Raw genomic sequence first — 20,563 nt, forward strand, 5'->3', positions numbered from 1 at the left:
TACACTTCATAGTAATGGTATTTAATATTCCATGCTGTGTACTGGGAAGCGGGAAAAAAATTCCAAATGCAGTGAAATTGGTGAAAAACCGCATTTGTGACGTATTCTAGTGGGCTCAGATTTTACAAATTTTACTCTATGCCCCAAATGACATGTCTAGTTTATCCATTGGGTCGGTACAATCATGAGGATACCAAACTTGTACAAGTTTTATAATGTTTTCTTAAATTTAAAAAAATGTAAACCTCCTGTACACAATTTTTTTTATTTTTATTTTGCTATATTCCTTTTCATACTTCGGTGTACGAAGCTGTGGGTGGTGTCATTTTTTGCATCTTATGATGACGTTTCCAAGGCTACTATTTGTAGGACTGCGTGACCTGCACTTTTTATTGAATTATATATGTTTTTCAAAATGGCAAAAAAGTGCCATTTTCGACTTTGGGCGCTATTTTCCAATGCAGGGTTGAACACAGTGAAAAAATGTTAGCATATTTTGATAGATTGGGCATTTTCGGACGTGGCCATACCTAATGGGTGTATGATTTCTACAGTTTATTTTTATATCAGTTCTAGGGAAAGGGGGGTGATATGAATTATTATGTTTTTTTATTATAATTTTTTTTTTTACTTTTTTTATCTTTACTATTTTCCACACATTCCCTAGGGTATTTTAACCCTAGGTTGTCTGATTGATCCTACCATATACTGCCATACTGCAGTATGGCATTATATGGGGATTTTCCTCCTCATTCATTAGAAAGTTCTGATAGCACATTGTAATGAAAGGGTTAAAACGAGACAGCCTCGGGTCTTCGGAAGGTGCCGGCAGTTTTGCCAGCAACGATCAGCACCTTCCACCGGTGTTATGGTAAGCCTTTTCTGCATTATGCAGCAAAGACTTACCGGCTATGGAGAGGGCTCAGCCCATGAGCCCATTCTATGCACCCGCACCTGGCATTTGACGTTCTATTACGACAATTGTTGGTAAGGGGTTAAAAGGAACCTATCATCAGCAAGGTTATTTTCACATGGAGACAGCCTCCAAGAGCTGGAAAGAGTCAGATAATGTTAAAGAAACTATTCAAAAGCAGTGGAATTATTTGGATGCTTGACAAAGCTATGTTTATATAAACATGCCAGAGGCTATTGGACCTAGTCATGATGTAAATATGACCTTCCTGATGACAGTTTCACTTTAATAAATGGTCCAGTGCTTGACTGATACTCTCTTTCTGCCCATTAGTCTCTGGATGGGATGCAGATGAGAAGGACAAAAAGATCCCTAATTGCCCCCAAAAATCTCACCAAAACCTAGAGATAAAATGCACCCACCAGTAAGAGACAATATTTTCAGGGACGCCATGAAGGTAGGGGATGTGGGTAGAGATGGGTGAAGTTTTCAAAAATTAAATTTGTAGAGTTTGTCAAATTTTCCGACAAAATTTGATTCGACCAGAATGGAATCATGACGAAACACATTAAAAAACAGGCATTTCCTGGCTGCAGAGAGCCTGTAGGATGTTGTAGAATGTTGCGCCATGCTTAAATATGCACAGGGAGCATGGTTTTGTCTTCAAACAATGCTGTGTTTTAGTATGACATGCACATGACAGCCGACACTTTTAGAATCGCTTCACTCTTCAATTCCATGGGCACTTACAGAGGCCAACTACACCAAATAAGCAAAGCAGGAACGCAGCCTGACAAGGTAACGTCTGTGCCAGCTCGAAAGGACCAAGCTGAGGGCCAAGATCCCACTATAACATCACAGAGTGCACTCTTTTTACACTGACATCAGATGATTCCATAGATTACGACAGAACCTGTTCTGTTACATGCGGATACATGCATAAACCCCCCAAAAGAGTGCAGAGAGTGTAGGCAGTAATTTTGCATTGACGTCACTAATCATTTTGCCCTTATTTTTATCCGTCAGTGTCAGCTTTCAATCGTTCAATAATCCATCAGTATCGCTAAAGCCAAAAACAAACAGGAGTTGATCCAAAACAGAGATGACCAATAAATGGGATATTTTCATGTCCTCTATGTTCTGTATCAACTCCTGCTTTTGTTTATAAATCCTGAAGCTTTTCATTCCTTCTGACAGATGAACTGAAAAAGAAAACCAAACATAGTGGCAACGTCATAGAGTGGTGGAGGGTGAAAAACAGCATGGAAATCACATGGTATTTCAAGGAAACAGCGGTCAGTTGGAACCAGCATGAGTAGGCCACAGAGTGGCACAATGAAAAATTATGGAGGTGTCAGCAACATGGTAGGCCACAGTGTGGCACAATGACATAGTTGGAGGTGGTTGCAGCAGCAGGAGGTCAGATTTTGGCACAATGAAAAATTCTGGAGGAGGCAGCAACATGGTAGGCCGCAGAGTGGCACAACGACAGAGTGTGGAGGTGGCAGCAGCAGAAGGAGGTCAATTACAAATTCTGGAGATGGCGGCAGCATGGTAGTCCATAGAGTGGGACAATTACAGAGTATGGAGGTGGCAGCAACATGGTAGGGCAAAGAGTGGCAAAATGACGTAGTATGGAGGTGGCAGCAGCAGCAGGAAGTCAAAGAGTGGCACAATGACAAATTCTGGAGGTGGTGCCAACATGGTAGGCCACAGAGTGGATACAATGACAAATTATGGAGGTGGCAGAAACATGGAAGGCCACAGAGTGGCACAATGACAGCGTGGAGGTGGCGGCAGCAGCAGTAGGAGGTCAGTGTGTGGCACAGTGATAGAGTTTGGAGATGGTAGCAACATTGTAGGCCACACAGTGGCACAATGACAGAGTATGGAGGTGGAAGAAATATGGTAGACCACAGAGTGGCACAATGAAAGATTGTGGATGTGGCTGTAGCAGCAGCTGCAGGTGGTCAGAGATTGGCACATTCACAAATTCGGAGATGGCAGCAATAAGGAAGGCCACAGTGTGGCACAATGATAGAGTGTGGAGATGCCGGCAGCAACAGCAGGGGGTCAGAAAGTGGCACAATGACAGAGTGTGGAGGTGGGTGACAATTCCAGTCCCTGGTAAAGATGATAGGAGGCAGATGGAGCAACTGGCAGTAGATGTGTGCCATCAGGCGGGTGGCAAAATCAGAATAGAGGCTGAGGCAGGAAGTTCGAATCAAGAGTCATTTCTCAACTTATGGGTAGGCTTCTTGGCTGATCTAATCTGATGCAATAGGCATTAATGTGTCCAAATCCTGGCCGATCCAAGCCTGATTTATCTTGACAAAGGTCAGTCTCTCCACATTACGGGTGGACAAGGGGGTTCTCCTTGGGGTAACGATGCCCCCCCCCCCCTGTATTCAACACCCACTCTGATGCCACCCTACTGGCCAGGCATGACAGCTTCTCTGCGGCAAACTCCGCAAGTTGCAGCCATACATCAAGTTTGGCTGCCCAGTAGTCCAGGGGATCCTCTACCTGGGGTGATAGAGTTCTGTCCAATCGAGAACCTTTGGGTTGTTCATCAACACACTGCCGCTAAATGACACCGGCAGTTCTGGCCTCACAGAATAACCCCTGCTGTGACATTCCCTTACTGGGCTGCGACCCGTGCCTGCTCCACCTGTTATCTTTCTGTCTGACATATTGGTTAATCAACAATGTTGATTTGACACAGTTTTCTTAAAATCTACTTTATCAACAAAAAACACTTGAAATTTGGGCTATACATAACCCTAAAAACTGACACACTGGACTTTGAGAAAAAATCACTACAGCAACTATGTGGATTTGATATGGATATTTTGATATCTACTTTATCAACAAAACATCACGCAATGGAAATCGGGGGGCGTGGCCATCGGAAAACCCGTCGGATTCAGAGAAACCGCCGTATTTAAAAGAAAAAAGTGTCACTTGACACGAGCTTACCTGCATCCAGCTTGGCTGAACTTCAGTGGGAACTACCTTAGTGAATCGCCAGAAGACTTGAATCCTCCACACAGAACGCGCCACTGGGTCACGAATGGACCGGGTAAGTAAATCTGCCCCATTGTGCTCACGGCCATTTTGCTAATAAAGGGGGGAAACTAAAACTTTGTTACCACGAATCACCGTAAAATTCAGAATCGTGACAAATCAAAGTTTTCCTAAAATTCATCTTAAAGCAAGGTGGGTAAAATCTAACTTTTATTCAATTTACTCTAAAAACTTATTTTAATAACATATTCGAGATTTACATAAGTTGCCAGAAACAACAATGTGTTGCTAAACATCGACCTAGCATTCACGCATATAATAATTAACAGTACAACGTGATTCCTACCGAATGTGAGGTGTCCGTTTGTACTTATCAGGAGGATAGCAATGTGTAATATAGTCCAAAGACACTATCCTATATCACATGGAGACCCATCTGGACCTTGTGTGGTATCCAAACATATATACCGGAAGAGCTGGAGCTATAAAGTTTTGTTTGTGTCAAGCTTACCATTCAGTCATCAAACTTATTATGTGATAGACACCCGTCATATGAGCGCAATATGAATACAGTATTGATATATATACAAATATTAAACACTATATCAATATGGTATGTTCTTACCAACTGCCACTCCAAGCAAGGAAGATTAGAGAAAGAGTAAAGGGTAGTCTTACCAGTCCTGCAGATCTCAGGTCATCCGGTACTTCCCTTCATATGGAGACCCTAAGTCACCCTTAGCTCACCAATCTCCTATAAGCGCCCAGACTCCCGTCCTCACAAGGACGGTCCACAGCTGTCCCTGTTGGATACCTTGCCCTCTCTCATATGGTCTCCAGATAATAAAAAAATCTTTCAATCCCAACGCGTTTCCTCTGTAATAATGCAGATTCATCAGGGGACAAACAATCCAGTTGGACTAATCCTCTACTGAAGAGAAGAAAAAAGTGTGAAGCTCATTCTAAAAACAACAGAGCAGTGGCCCCATTGAATGTGCACCCCGGCATAATGAGTACCGGATGCGTGGCTGGCGTGTGCAGGACTTCTCTGCGCGTGTCCGGCTGTATATACAGCTCGTGGCGCGCTCAGTCTGCTTGTTTCCGCCTATCCACACGTGACCTGGTCATGTGATCGGTCACCTGATTGAGTGAGGCGGATCCCTGGGATCGTGACGTGAGGCCCGGAGTCGTAAGTACACGCCCCGCTTCTACCCCGCTGTCATCAGCCCCAGCGATAAAACCAAAACTATACAGAAACGTATAAGTTCTTACAAGTTACGCTCATTCAGTTAATGATAGTTCTGGTAGCAATTGTAAGTACATAGTATGATATTTCCGGCAGTAATATCGCCTCGGATAATTAAGCCACTATTGGAGGCGTATATATTAATAACTTATACGGGCAAAACAATACAGCAGCTAGACTAAGGCCATAAGGAAAAGGTTCGGTCAGGAATAAGGTGTTACTGAAATAAAAGATACCAATTCAAGCAAAGAGTATCATTAGTAATTAGTTACAAGGTCAAATATCAAATGCATAATAGCCGTATCAGAACATTTTATGCAAGGTCAGTGGGGGACATCCTATGTATCTATAAATGCAGCAAAGCTCAATGTTTCGTTAAGCCCTGCTGGAGCTACAGTTCCCAGTCTGAAAATCCACCTCGTTTCCATCTGAAGGATCTTTTTGTCCCAAAGGAAGAGGCACACAAAGAGGGAGAGGAACAAGGACTGATTTTTTAGACCAACCTTACCAGACCAGAGCAAGGAGCAAACCACCTGCAAATCAGACAGTGACTCCCAAGTCCTAAATTTGTCAGATAGGACTCTCTCCACAACAGAAATACAACTTTTGGTGAAGGGTTTGAATTTTGTCCCCTCCAGTAAAGCAGATATTTTTGAGACAGTGAAAGACTTACACCTCTTTACGAGGAAACTCAAGTGGAGGAAACAGTTTACAAGGAGAGATAAGAAAATGTGTAGGGAATTAGATATCCCCAGCGATCTCCTACAAGATGTCAGACTGCTATATGGCCTGGAGGAGTCTAGCCCCCAAATAGAGGGGAAGGGACCATTCACTGATTTACATAGAAAAAGTGCTAGATTCCCTCCCTTTACAGAGGTCTCCCCCATTGATGTTTTTCTAAGGGATGTGACAAATGACTTAAAAAATATGGAAATGCCCTTTGTACCCTTTAATTGTACCAAATTGGAAATACAAGCCCTTGAACAATTGGAAAGAGATAAAAGTATAATAATAAAATCATCGGACAAGGGCGGGAATATTGTGATTATGGACTCCGAAAAATACAAGATGATGTGTCTCAATCTGTTGTCTGACAAGTCAGCGTATGAGGTGTTGAGAACCAACCCGACAGTTAAATATAAAGAGGAATTGATGTGTATTCTCAATGATGCATTGAGTCACTGCCTTATTGACCAAAAAGAATTTCACTTTATGGAACCTGTCACCCCAATGGTGGCAACGTTTTATAGTTTACCAAAAGTGCATAAAGGGCTTGATCCCCTGAAAGGGAGGCCAATTGTCTCCGGGATCAATAATATCACCCAAAATATAGGGATCTATTTAGACAGAATATTGAGACCCTATGTGGAGTCTCTTCATTCTTACACTCGAGATTCACTAGATCTGTTGAGAAGACTTGATGGGGTTTCGGTAGAGGAGGATTGGCTTCTTGCGTCAATTGACGTGGAAGCCCTCTATTCCTCAATTCCCCACGATAAAGGGCTGTCTGCAGTCTCCTACTTTCTTAGGTCAAGAGGGACGCAATTCAGACAGCATGATGACTTCGTGCTAAGATCTTTGTTGTTCTGTCTTACGCATAATTATTTTCTATTTGATGGCAAATTCTACCACCAGCTCAGGGGCACGGCTATGGGTTGGCCTTGTGCGCCAACCTATGCCAACTTGCTCCTGGGCTGGTGGGAGGATACCATCATCTTTGCACAAGAGAACCAGTTTTTTCAATATGTTGAAATTTGGTTAAGATATATCGACGACGTCCTGGTGATCTGGAAGGGACCCAAATCTCTCTTCATAGAGTTTGTAGAAAGTCTCAATGCCAATGACATTGGTCTGAAATTTACATTTGACTTGAGTCATGACAAATTGCCATTTCTGGACGTACTACTTACCAAAGGTCATGACGGCACTGTACATACTGAGGTATTCAGAAAAGCGACGGCTACTAATTCTCTCTTGAGGTGGGAAAGTAGCCATCCTGTACCCCTCAAGAGAGGAATACCACGAGGACAATACCTCAGATTACGTAGAAACTGCTCAGATATGAACACGTTTCTAAAACAAGCAGATGACCTGAGAATAAGGTTTCTTCAAAAAGGGTACCCTGATAGGATCCTGAGGAATGCCTTCCAAAACGCTCTGAAGAGCGACCGGGAAGCTCTGTTAGTTCCAACCACTAAAGATGACTCCGATGGTATTACCAGATTTATTACCACATTCAGCAACGGATCTGAGAAGATAAGGGAGATAATCTCCAAACATTGGGATACCCTTCGGATGGACCCAGATATCTCAGATGCCATTGGTGAATCACCGTCTATCACCTATAGAAAAGGACGTTCCCTTAAAGACAGGCTAGTTCATAGCCATTTTTCTAGCACAAATAGAGTGACGTGGCTTGATGAGGCAAGACCGAGGGGTTCCCACAGATGTAGTGGATGTGCAGTATGTCCCTTTATTTTAGTGACCAAAGATTTCAAGGCAAACGTGACTGGAGAACGGATCTTTATCAAAACCTTCATTAACTGTAAAACGAAAGGTGTGATATATAGAGTGATATGTAAATGTGGGTTGGAATATATTGGGAAAACTTTCCGTGAGTTGAGGAGGAGAATCGGGGAACATCTTGCCGATATTAGACATTCAAGAGATACCTCCATTGCTAAACATGTCCGTGACTGTCATCAGGGTGACATGAATGTACTAAGATTTCATGGGTTTATCCATATACCACGCAACGTAAGAGGAGGAAATTGGGACAAAAAGATCCTTCAGATGGAAACGAGGTGGATTTTCAGACTGGGAACTGTAGCTCCAGCAGGGCTTAACGAAACATTGAGCTTTGCTGCATTTATAGATACATAGGATGTCCCCCACTGACCTTGCATAAAATGTTCTGATACGGCTATTATGCATTTGATATTTGACCTTGTAACTAATTACTAATGACACTCTTTGCTTGAATTGGTATCTTTTATTTCAGTAACACCTTATTCCTGACCGAACCTTTTCCTTATGGCCTTAGTCTAGCTGCTGTATTGTTTTGCCCGTATAAGTTATTAATATATACGCCTCCAATAGTGGCTTAATTATCCGAGGCGATATTACTGCCGGAAATATCATACTATGTACTTACAATTGCTACCAGAACTATCATTAACTGAATGAGCGTAACTTGTAAGAACTTATACGTTTCTGTATAGTTTTGGTTTTATCGCTGGGGCTGATGACAGCGGGGTAGAAGCGGGGCGTGTACTTACGACTCCGGGCCTCGCGTCACGATCCCAGGGATCCGCCTCACTCAATCAGGTGACCGATCACATGACCAGGTCACGTGTGGATAGGCGGAAACAAGCAGACTGAGCGCGCCACGAGCTGTATATACAGCCGGACACGCGCAGAGAAGTCCTGCACACGCCAGCCACGCATCCGGTACTCATTATGCCGGGGTGCACATTCAATGGGGCCACTGCTCTGTTGTTTTTAGAATGAGCTTCACACTTTTTTCTTCTCTTCAGTAGAGGATTAGTCCAACTGGATTGTTTGTCCCCTGATGAATCTGCATTATTACAGAGGAAACGCGTTGGGATTGAAAGATTTTTTTATTATCTGGAGACCATATGAGAGAGGGCAAGGTATCCAACAGGGACAGCTGTGGACCGTCCTTGTGAGGACGGGAGTCTGGGCGCTTATAGGAGATTGGTGAGCTAAGGGTGACTTAGGGTCTCCATATGAAGGGAAGTACCGGATGACCTGAGATCTGCAGGACTGGTAAGACTACCCTTTACTCTTTCTCTAATCTTCCTTGCTTGGAGTGGCAGTTGGTAAGAACATACCATATTGATATAGTGTTTAATATTTGTATATATATCAATACTGTATTCATATTGCGCTCATATGACGGGTGTCTATCACATAATAAGTTTGATGACTGAATGGTAAGCTTGACACAAACAAAACTTTATAGCTCCAGCTCTTCCGGTATATATGTTTGGATACCACACAAGGTCCAGATGGGTCTCCATGTGATATAGGATAGTGTCTTTGGACTATATTACACATTGCTATCCTCCTGATAAGTACAAACGGACACCTCACATTCGGTAGGAATCACGTTGTACTGTTAATTATTATATGCGTGAATGCTAGGTCGATGTTTAGCAACACATTGTTGTTTCTGGCAACTTATGTAAATCTCGAATATGTTATTAAAATAAGTTTTTAGAGTAAATTGAATAAAAGTTAGATTTTACCCACCTTGCTTTAAGATATATTCCTCCTTAGGTGGTAGGTACAGCCGATTACTCGGACTCACTCACACGGTGACTGTGATAAATTGGTTAATTTGGTATAATTTCCTGAAATTCAGAATGAATGCCGATTCGTTAGAATCGATTTGCCCATCTCTAATCATGTCCTCTCTCTACCTGCAGCTTTATATTTTTAAGACTGAAATTCTTGTCTTTCGACCATCTACTTACCAGCCAAAAGAAATTGTTCTCACAAATCACAAAAACTTTGGATTTGTGCAGAACCGAAGTTTACCTGAAATTCAAAAGAAATTCCGATTCATTAGAATCAATTCGCCCATCTCTAACTATACCCTCCAAAAAATAAAAGTGTAAAGAACACGTAAAGTTCTAATAAAAAGGACAAAAAATAAAAACAATTCAAGAGTTGTCTGTAGGATTCGGGGTGTCCTTCTTCAAGTGAGGCTTAGTGCTCAGTGGAGACAATTGAGGTCCAGTAGAAACACATCTCCTGGAACCAATGTGTGCGATCTGGACCTGTGTGCAGAAGTTCTTCCATCAGGTCAATTTCATTAATCCTATTCAACCAATGAAATAGGGTAATAGTCAGTTCATTGCCATTGCCCAGGTATGTAAGCCTTTGTGGTGTTCAACAGATGGTGAATAAGTGACTGCTAACAGTTGCTAAAAATTTTCATGATGGTATTGTGGATCATCTTCCAACTATCTGTCAGTCAAGATCATTGAAAGATGACTTTCTCCTGAACCACCTTCCAAAAGCGCCAAAGAATCATATAGTCCCAGAATATGTGGAGTAGCATCCTGACCTCAGTCCCACATCTCCAACACATGGAGGATACAACAAGATAAGTTTTATGAAAGACATGGGGGGAACCTTAACCACCTGCATCAATTTGCAGTTAGTCTCCTTATAGGAGGTGTCACGAGATAATTTATGTGCCAGGATCAGACATTTTTTCTGTTTGTGTTGAAGTTAAAGTGATATTCAAGGTTGATATTATGTTGCTGTATCTATACAGTGGGCTTGTGCCATAACTGTATCTATATACAAAGCTGGGTTCTGTATGGATACTATCAAGCGTTTGGCCAACAGTTTTCTAAAGTGTGTGGGTGGAGGCAATTATGGCATGAATAGGGGCCATAAGAATCTTAAGGGGTTTGGGCAGCATCAACATTTGCCACTAGCCCCCCTCCCCCCCCCCCCCCCCAGCGGGCTACCCAAGGCACTGGACCCTCGGTGTTTAGTGGCAAAGACAAAGGCCATAGCTTGAGCTTTCTATACTGTTTCCCTATGCAGAAGTTACATTTCTTTAATAAAGTTTTACTTTTTTATTAAAGAAATAATCTTGGCAATGATTGTTAGAACACAAGAGACACACGAGGTAATTGCAGAATCTTTCGCAATTAATAAAGTTTTACCGTTTACTGTAGAGATTTCCTTCCATCTCCGGGCAATTATTTGGCTCCTCTGTAGGTCAGACCACAGGAGACACACGAGGTAATGGCACAATCTCTATGTGTCCTTATATTATCCCCCTCTGCCCGACCTCTTCACACAAGATTCTTCCATTGACAGCACCTGTATAGGAGTAGTTTTATTAGTTTTTTTTTTATTTTGATTTACATTGAATGAAGGGGAAAGGAAGAATCATTACAGAAGAATCAGAAGAGAAATTTTGTGGGAGAGAAATGGAAACATCTGATGTAAGTCATTGTGGATTATTAGCATTATAAAAATGTTAGTTACACTTTTTGTAGCTTTTATTTTTATAGTTTTTATTTATACAAACGTCATTCATTAACATTTATAAATTCCTTTTTGAGATAATGTGGAAAATATCAATTCCATCAAATTAGATTATTTTCTTTTTTTCATGATTTCTAACATGCATCTTAGAGAACGTCAGGTGGCACAATGAAAGACAATAAAATACTAAAAAAGGGCTGACAGCTTATGTCTCCTGTACTGTAGCATTTAATTGTATATGTGTCCTGTGGATGAAATAAATAACCCCTAAAAATCTGAGGAACCTTCCCATCACTGAAGGCTCCTCTCCCTGTTGAGCAGCATAATCATATTCTAAGGGTCTGTATTGCTTAAACAATGTTGTTTTCATTTTGATGTTTCAAAATATGCTCATAGCATACTACAGCCAGGGAGAGCAAAAACACTCACTGCTCAGAGCTGTGTAAAGAAACAGAGAGGAGAGAGAGGTCTTCCGCCTAGTAAACAGAATTGCCTTCTTGGCAGAAGTAAAGTCTTACTGAGGGGCACTTGGCAGCCTGTTTTTATACAAACTAAGCAGAATTTCTTTTTGAAGCAGATAAGAAAAATATTGACAACACATTCCCGCCGCCTATCAAAAATTATTGTACCTACATATAAATTTGAATAATGAGAGCTCGGGAATACAAATTCATGAGTGATAGAACCATACAATTATACTTTCAGCAGTTAGGGTCTAAAGAAGTTATCAAAAAGTTAACAATTTAAGTAAATGAGGAACTACTAAAATGTACTAAAATGTATTTTTCATTGCTGTCGGTAATGGGTACAGCTATCTTATAGCAACTTGTACAGTCATCGTCATCTTCATTCCAAAGGCATATATATATAATTTTATTTTTATATATGTGCATCATTTTATTTGTTCTTTTGTATTTTATTGCATTTTGTTTTGTAAAAATAGAATCTCTATGTGTCCTTTTTGCATTGTGCTTTCATTTCGGGTGATATTGGGATTTAGCATCTAAGAATCCACAACAGATGCACAACTTTTGTTCAAACTTGTCAATTTGCCATTTGTTTACTGATTTGTTGATTGATTTGGGGAAAAGTTTTTTTTTACTTGTTAGATGTAAATGTTTTACATTGTCATGCCTGATTGACCTAATAATTTATTAATATATTTATTACATCCTCCCGATCTAACTCCGGACAAACTCTTTTGGTAAAGGAGTTGAGAATAGACATGGCCACATCTGTTCTAGAGAGATTACAGAATGTGAACTGGCCCTCAAAGGGTAAATCAGCTGACATGTTACAGACATGGGCTAACCTGGGAATGGCTATAGTCATGGCAAGAGTTACAGTATTTACATATATCATCTCTTCGAATATCCATCAATCCACGATGACATAAACCTTCTGTAAATGGAGATAACTGACCTTTGCGCCTCGTCCTGGATTGGTGGCAATACCAAAGAGATGGTTCCCAAAGGTCACAGCGAAAAACTCACAGAAGAATCTAAAAACTACTGACTCTCCTGTCCATGTATAAAAGAAACACCTGATCACAAACATGTGATCCCATGTCCTGGGCTTGTTGATGTCTTATAAGCGCAATTGTAACCTGGTCTTGAAATTAGTAGAGTGATGGGCTACACAAATCACACATCTCCATAGAGGAACATCTTTACCTTATTGGACCTTCAGTTTTATATCTAGATGAGTTTGTTTTACTTTCCTGTTCTACTTACAGAAAAATCTGACCGTCGTCACAGAGTTCTTCCTCTTAGGATTTCAAGGAAGTCGCACTTTCAGAAATGTTCTTTTCCTTCTATTTCTTGTCGTTTTTAGTGCAACGATATGTGGGAACCTCCTGATAATTTTATTAGTGACCACCAGCAAGATCCTCCACACTCCCATGTACTTCTTCATCTCACAACTGTCCATCAGTGACATCTTATTAACCACAGATATTGTCCCCAAGATGCTCCAAATCCTGGTGAATAATGGGGGAGTCATTACTTTTGCTGATTGTTTCGCTCAGTTTTATTTCTTCTGCGCCTCAGAGGAATTTGAATGTTTTCTCCTGGCTGTGATGTCCTATGACAGATATGTGGCCATCTGTAATCCTCTTCGTTACTCCTCCATTGTAACAAATCAATTGTGTGTGAAATTGGCTGCTATGTGCTGGATATTGGGTTTTCTTACTTCGTTTGTTTTGACCTTCTCACCATCACTGTTACATTTTAAAGTCAGTATCATAGACCATTTCTTCTGTGACCTTGTCCCCTTATTAGAACTTGCCTCCTCAGACACGTTCATAGTCCACATGGAGATGTACATTATTGGTTCTCCAACTATAATCATCCCAACCACAATCATTGTTGTGTCTTACACTTACATTGTCATAACAGTATTACGGATTCCATCCAGGATCGGGAGACAGAAAGCCTTCTCCACCTGTAGCTCTCATCTTGTTGTGGTCTCCATATTCTACTGGACTATATTCAGTGTTTATGTTTTTCCAACAAAAGGACAAACTTCCGCCATGAGTAAAATGATCTCTCTGCTTTATACTGTGTTTACTCCTCTGATCAACCCCATTATATACAGCTTAAGGAATAAGGACATTAAGAAGGCAATACAAGATATATTTCATAGACACTGAGTGTTTTATACATTTTGAAATGAGATGCTTAATACATATCGGACATAGATATTGTGAGGGACCCCTCATTTTCAGGTCACATCACAGGCTGCACCTAAACTAAGGAGCTGCTCATTGATTCACATAAAACCCAAACCACCAATCCCAGGTATAACCACTGCCACCACTAATACTGTACTAAGGCAATAGTGGCCTGTATTACACTAATTCCTAAGACTATATGGTAACCCAGAATGAAAATAAACCAATTAGCTGTAAGATTCCCTTAACTACTACTAATAACATTATCTTCATGGAAACTTAAATTCTTTAAGAATACAAGTAGAGACTTGTTATGATTTTAAAAATGTGAACACAAATGTGCAGTGCAAACATAAAATCAATTGTCAGATATAAAAATAATTACAAAGAAATTTACATATACATTACAAATACAGTTAAATGTTATGAAATTAAAAGGATAAAAAACAGATATGCCTGGAATTGTGGAATTATGAATGCTGGAGGGACAGCAGTAATTAATCAGGCAGCCCTTCAGATGTAAATAGAATCCTCCATAGATGACTGTGCATCCAAAACTCCATCTATTTAAGCTCAGTGGGCTTTCCCTCCTACCCCCTAGCTTATGAAGTCACCCAATGGGGGTTGGTGTTATGATAATGCAGGTTGCCCCTCCTTTCAGTCAGGTATAGTTTTGTGTATCTATTAAACTCCATAACTCTTGACGATGTTAGAATTATGAAATTACCTCCACCCAACTGCATCTGCTGTTACCTACTACAACATACTCAACACGATAATGATAGGTCCACCATTGGGGGTGCTATGCAGGGTACTTATCAGCTTATCCCCCTCATCCTAGCATGCAACTTCTGCTCATGCTGAAGCTCAAAGTGTGCACCACGTTTTAGTACTTAGTACTTTTAGGCTGCAAAAATCACAATCTTGGGGGATAGTACAAAATCATTGGTTATTCTAATGTCTCAGCAATAAAAATTGGGAGGGCTATTGCACAGTATGCTACAGTACCGGGGAGAAGTTGTGATTCTTCTGTGTAACTGGGAGGAGAGCCTTGTGTCTGTGCAGAATTCTTTTTTTTTTCCAAAGAATGGAGATGGTAGGATTCCATATCAGTCCCTCCGTCCCAATGTCTGTCAAGGTTTGGGGTCAGTGAACCCCCTGAACTCCCGGGAGATGGAACTAGCCGACACCTGGGACAGGAGTCTAAGTGGCACCTGTTCTTCACCAAAGCCTACCACAAAGTGGGATGGTCTTGCTGCAGCAGGGTGCCACCAGGTCTTTCCACAGATGGGACTAGCCCACGGTGGCAGCCAAGGTCGAGGTACAGAATCAGCTTTCAGGCTCTCGGTCAGGTACATGCACGTAGTCAGGGCTGGCGGCAGAGATGCAGGCTCACAGATCAGGTCCAAGGTCCCAACAGGAATTCAGGGAGGGCAGGAAATGGGAACAAGGACTTGGAACACAGGAACACACAGGGGAGCTTTCTCTAGGGCTAATGGGTGCAATAATGGGCGGGGAATAATGGGAGTAGCCAGTCTTTATGGAAACCTGGAAGTGGCCAGCACCAATCAGTGGTGTGTTGGCCCTTTAAATCTCTGATTGCCGGCGCACACGGCATAGGGAGCGAGGATGCACACACGGCCTAGCCAGGATGGGAGCCATATTGTGGAGAGTTAAGTGAGGGTCGGTGGTGCCTCGCCACCATGGAGAGGCATGGATCACAGGGACACCCATGACAATGATGAAATGTAAAAATGTATTCAAAATTATTACACCAAAGGCATCAAAACTATGAATTAACGTGGAATTATATACTTAACAAAAAAGTGTGAAACAACTGAAAATATGTCTAGGTTTTTGTTGCTTTGATTACTGCTTTGCACACTCTTGGCTTCTCTTGATGAGTTCCAAGAATTGAACGTGTTCCCAGAGATGCTTAGCACTTGTTGGCCCTTTTGCCTTCACTCTGCAGTCCAGCTAAACCCAAACCATCTTGATTGGGTAAGGTCTGGTGACTGTGGAGGCTGGGTCATCTGGCGTAGCCCCCATCACTATCCTTCTTGGTTATATAGCCTTTACACAGCCTGAAGGTGTTTGGGGTCATTGTCCTGTTATAAAATAAATGATGGTCCAACTAAACACTAACTGGATGGAATAGCAGCGGCTGCAAGATGCTGTGGTAACCCTGCTGGTTCAGTATAAATCCTCAACAGTGTCACAAGCAAAGCCCCCCACACCATCACACCCAACAGTGTCACCAGCACAGCCCCCCCACACCATCACACTCAACAGTGTCACCAGCAAAGCCCTTCCACACCATCACACTCAACAGTGTCACCAGCAAAGCCACCACACCATCACAACCAAGAGTGTCACCAGCAAAGCCCCCCACACCATCACACCCTACAGTGTCACCAGCAAAGCCCCCGACACCATCACACCCAACAGTGTCACCAGCAAAGCCCGTCCACACCATTACACCCAACAGTGTCACCAGCAAAGCCCCCCACACCATCACACCCAAAAGTGTCACCAGCAAATCCCCCCAGACCATCACATCCTACAGTGTCACCAGCAGAGCCCCCCACACCATCACACCCAACAATCTCACCAGCAGAGACCCCCACACCATCACACCCAACAGTGTCACCAGCAAAGCCCCCCACACCATCACACCCAACAGTGTCACCAGCAAAGCCCCCCACACCATCACACCCTACAGTGTCACCAGATAAGCCCCCATACCATCACATCCAACAGTGTCACCAGCAAAGTCCCCCGACACCAGTGATGGCAAACCTATGGCACTGGTGCCAGAGGTGGCACTCGGAGCCCTTTCTGTGGGCACTCAGGCCATCACCAGAGATGACTCCAGGTATCTTCCTGCAGTCCCAGGCAGCCCAGGACTTGCTGTGCACAGAGCTATTTTAAAGTGACAGCGCTACCTGGGATTATTTTCTGCTTTATTAGTGTCCTCAGGGGCTGGTATCAATGAAAACTGTGACAGAGAAGGGAGTATAAATCACAAATTACATTTCTGTGTTGGCACTTTGCGATAAATAAGCGGGTCTTTGTTGTAGTTTCTGCACTCTGCCTCTAAAAGGTTCGCCATCACTGCCCTACACCATCACACCTCCTCCTCCAGGCTTCACGGTGGTAACGAGGCATGTAGAGTCCCTTCCTTCACTTTTTTTGTATCACACGCTGACTAGAGATGAGCGAACATACTCGTCCGAGCTTGATGCTCGATCGAGCATTAGCGTACTCGTAACTGCTCGTTGCTCGGACGAGTATTTCGCCCGCTCGAGAAAATGGCAGCTCCCGCCGTTTTGCTTTTTGGCGGCCAGAAACAGAGCCAATCACAAGCCAGGAGACTCTGCACTCCACCCAGCATGACGTGGTACCCTTACACGTAGATAGCAGTGGTTGGCTGGCCAGATCAGGTGACCCTGGGATAGACTAGCCGCTGCCCGCGCTGCTCGGATCATTCTCTGTCTGGATGCCGCTAGGGAGAGAGCTGCTGCTGCTCAGGGAAAGCGTTAGGGTGTTCTATTAGCTTACTGTTAGGCAGGAGTGATTCTTAAAGAACCCAACGGCCCTTCTTAGGGCTACAATAACGTTATACTTTTTTTTTTTTTTATTTGCAGCTAGTACCATATTGTGAGGAATTAGCAGGGGGACTTGCTACCGTTGTGTTTAGCTCTTAGTGACACACATATCCACCTCAAACACCAAAGTGGGAAAATTTATTAGGGGTTTGAGTAGAATTAGGCAGAGTCTGCCAGTTTCTTTTAATTTTACGTTTATTTTTTTCATAACTCAGCGTCATCTCATCTGGCATAGTAGTGTGCTGTAATACTTGGCTAGAAAATAGCCATAGGAGAATACAAACGTCTTAATTACGCCTACAGTATCGTTATATATATTTGATTTCTGGTTGATCTGCTGGTGGCTGTACTTGCTGCAGTGCATCTACTATCAAATTGGGAGCAATTTGGAGTCAGACTTGCGACCACTGTGTTTTAGTGACGCACATATCCATCGCAAAGACCGAAGTGGGAAAATTTATTAGGGCCCGGGGTTGTATTTCAATTAGGCAGAGTCTGCCAGTTTCTTTTTATTTTACGTTTATTTTTTTCATAACTCAGCGTCATCTCATCTGGCATAGTAGTGTGCTGTAATACTTGGCTAGAAAATAGCCATAGGAGAATACAAACGTCTTAATTACGCCTACAGTAGCGTTAGATATATTTGATTTCTGGTTGATCTGCTGGTGGCTGTACTTGCTGCAGTGCATCTACTATCAAATTGGGAGCAATTTGGAGTCAGACTTGCGACCACTGTGTTTTAGTGACGCACATATCCATCGCAAAGACCGAAGTGGGAAAATTTATTAGGGCCCGGGGTTGTATTTCAATTAGGCAGAGTCTGCCAGTTTCTTTTTATTTTACGTTTATTTTTTTCATAACTCAGCGTCATCTCATCTGGCATAGTAGTGTGCTGTAATACTCGGCTAGAAAATAGCCATAGGAGAATACAAACGTCTTAATTACGCCTACAGTAGCGTTAGATATATTTGATTTCTGGTTGATCTGCTGGTGGCTGTACTTGCTGCAGTGCATCTACTATCAAATTGGGAGCAATTTGGAGTCAGACTTGCGACCACTGTGTTTTAGTGACGCACATATCCATCGCAAAGACCGAAGTGGGAAAATTTATTAGGGCCCGGGGTTGTATTTCAATTAGGCAGAGTCTGCCAGTTTCTTTTTATTTTACGTTTATTTTTTTCATAACTCAGCGTCATCTCATCTGGCATAGTAGTGTGCTGTAATACTTGGCTAGAAAATAGCCATAGGAGAATACAAACGTCTTAATTACGCCTACAGTAGCGTTAGATATATTTGATTTCTGGTTGATCTGCTGGTGGCTGTACTTGCTGCAGTGCATCTACTATCAAATTGGGAGCAATTTGGAGTCAGACTTGCGACCACTGTGTTTTAGTGACGCACATATCCATCGCAAAGACCGAAGTGGGAAAATTTATTAGGGCCCGGGGTTGTATTTCAATTAGGCAGAGTCTGCCAGTTTCTTTTAATTTTACGTTTATTTTTTTCATAACTCAGCGTCATCTCATCTGGCATAGTAGTGTGCTGTAATACTTGGCTAGAAAATAGCCATAGGAGAATACAAACGTCTTAATTACGCCTACAGTAGCGTTATATATATTTGATTTCTGGTTGATCTGCTGGTGGCTGTACTTGCTGCAGTGCATCTACTATCAAATTGGGAGCAATTTGGAGTCAGACTTGCGACCACTGTGTTTTAGTGACGCACATATCCATCGCAAAGACCGAAGTGGGAAAATTTATTAGGGCCCGGGGTTGTATTTCAATTAGGCACAGTCTGCCAGTTTCTTTTTATTTTACGTTTATTTTTTTCATAACTCAGCGTCATCTCATCTGGCATAGTAGTGTGCTGTAATACTTGGCTAGAAAATAGCCATAGGAGAATACAAACGTCTTAATTACGCCTACAGTAGTGTTAGATATATTTGATTTCTGGTTGATCTGCTGGTGGCTGTACTTGCTGCAGTGCATCTACTATCAAATTGGGAGCAATTTGGAGTCAGACTTGCGACCACTGTGTTTTAGTGACGCACATATCCATCGCAAAGACCGAAGTGGGAAAATTTATTAGGGCCCGGGGTTGTATTTCAATTAGGCACAGTCTGCCAGTTTCTTTTTATTTTACGTTTATTTTTTTCATAACTCAGCGTCATCTCATCTGGCATAGTAGTGTGCTGTAATACTTGGCTAGAAAATAGCCATAGGAGAATACAAACGTCTTAATTACGCCTACAGTAGCGTTAGATATATTTGATTTCTGGTTGATCTGCTGGTGGCTGTACTTGCTGCAGTGCATCTACTATCAAATTGGGAGCAATTTGGAGTCAGACTTGCGACCACTGTGTTTTAGTGACGCACATATCCATCGCAAAGACCGAAGTGGGAAAATTTATTAGGGCCCGGGGTTGTATTTCAATTAGGCAGAGTCTGCCAGTTTCTTTTTATTTTACGTTTATTTTTTTCATAACTCAGCGTCATCTCATCTGGCATAGTAGTGTGCTGTAATACTTGGCTAGAAAATAGCCATAGGAGAATACAAACGTCTTAATTACGCCTACAGTAGCGTTAGATATATTTGATTTCTGGTTGATCTGCTGGTGGCTGTACTTGCTGCAGTGCATCTACTATCAAATTGGGAGCAATTTGGAGTCAGACTTGCGACCACTGTGTTTTAGTGACGCACATATCCATCGCAAAGACCGAAGTGGGAAAATTTATTAGGGCCCGGGGTTGTATTTCAATTAGGCACAGTCTGCCAGTTTCTTTTTATTTTACGTTTATTTTTTTCATAACTCAGCGTCATCTCATCTGGCATAGTAGTGTGCTGTAATACTTGGCTAGAAAATAGCCATAGGAGAATACAAACGTCTTAATTACGCCTACAGTAGTGTTAGATATATTTGATTTCTGGTTGATCTGCTGGTGGCTGTACTTGCTGCAGTGCATCTACTATCAAATTGGGAGCAATTTGGAGTCAGACTTGCGACCACTGTGTTTTAGTGACGCACATATCCATCGCAAAGACCGAAGTGGGAAAATTTATT

The sequence above is a fragment of the Engystomops pustulosus genome, chromosome 4 (assembly GCF_040894005.1).
Source record: "Engystomops pustulosus chromosome 4, aEngPut4.maternal, whole genome shotgun sequence".
Taxonomy (NCBI): domain Eukaryota; kingdom Metazoa; phylum Chordata; class Amphibia; order Anura; family Leptodactylidae; genus Engystomops; species Engystomops pustulosus.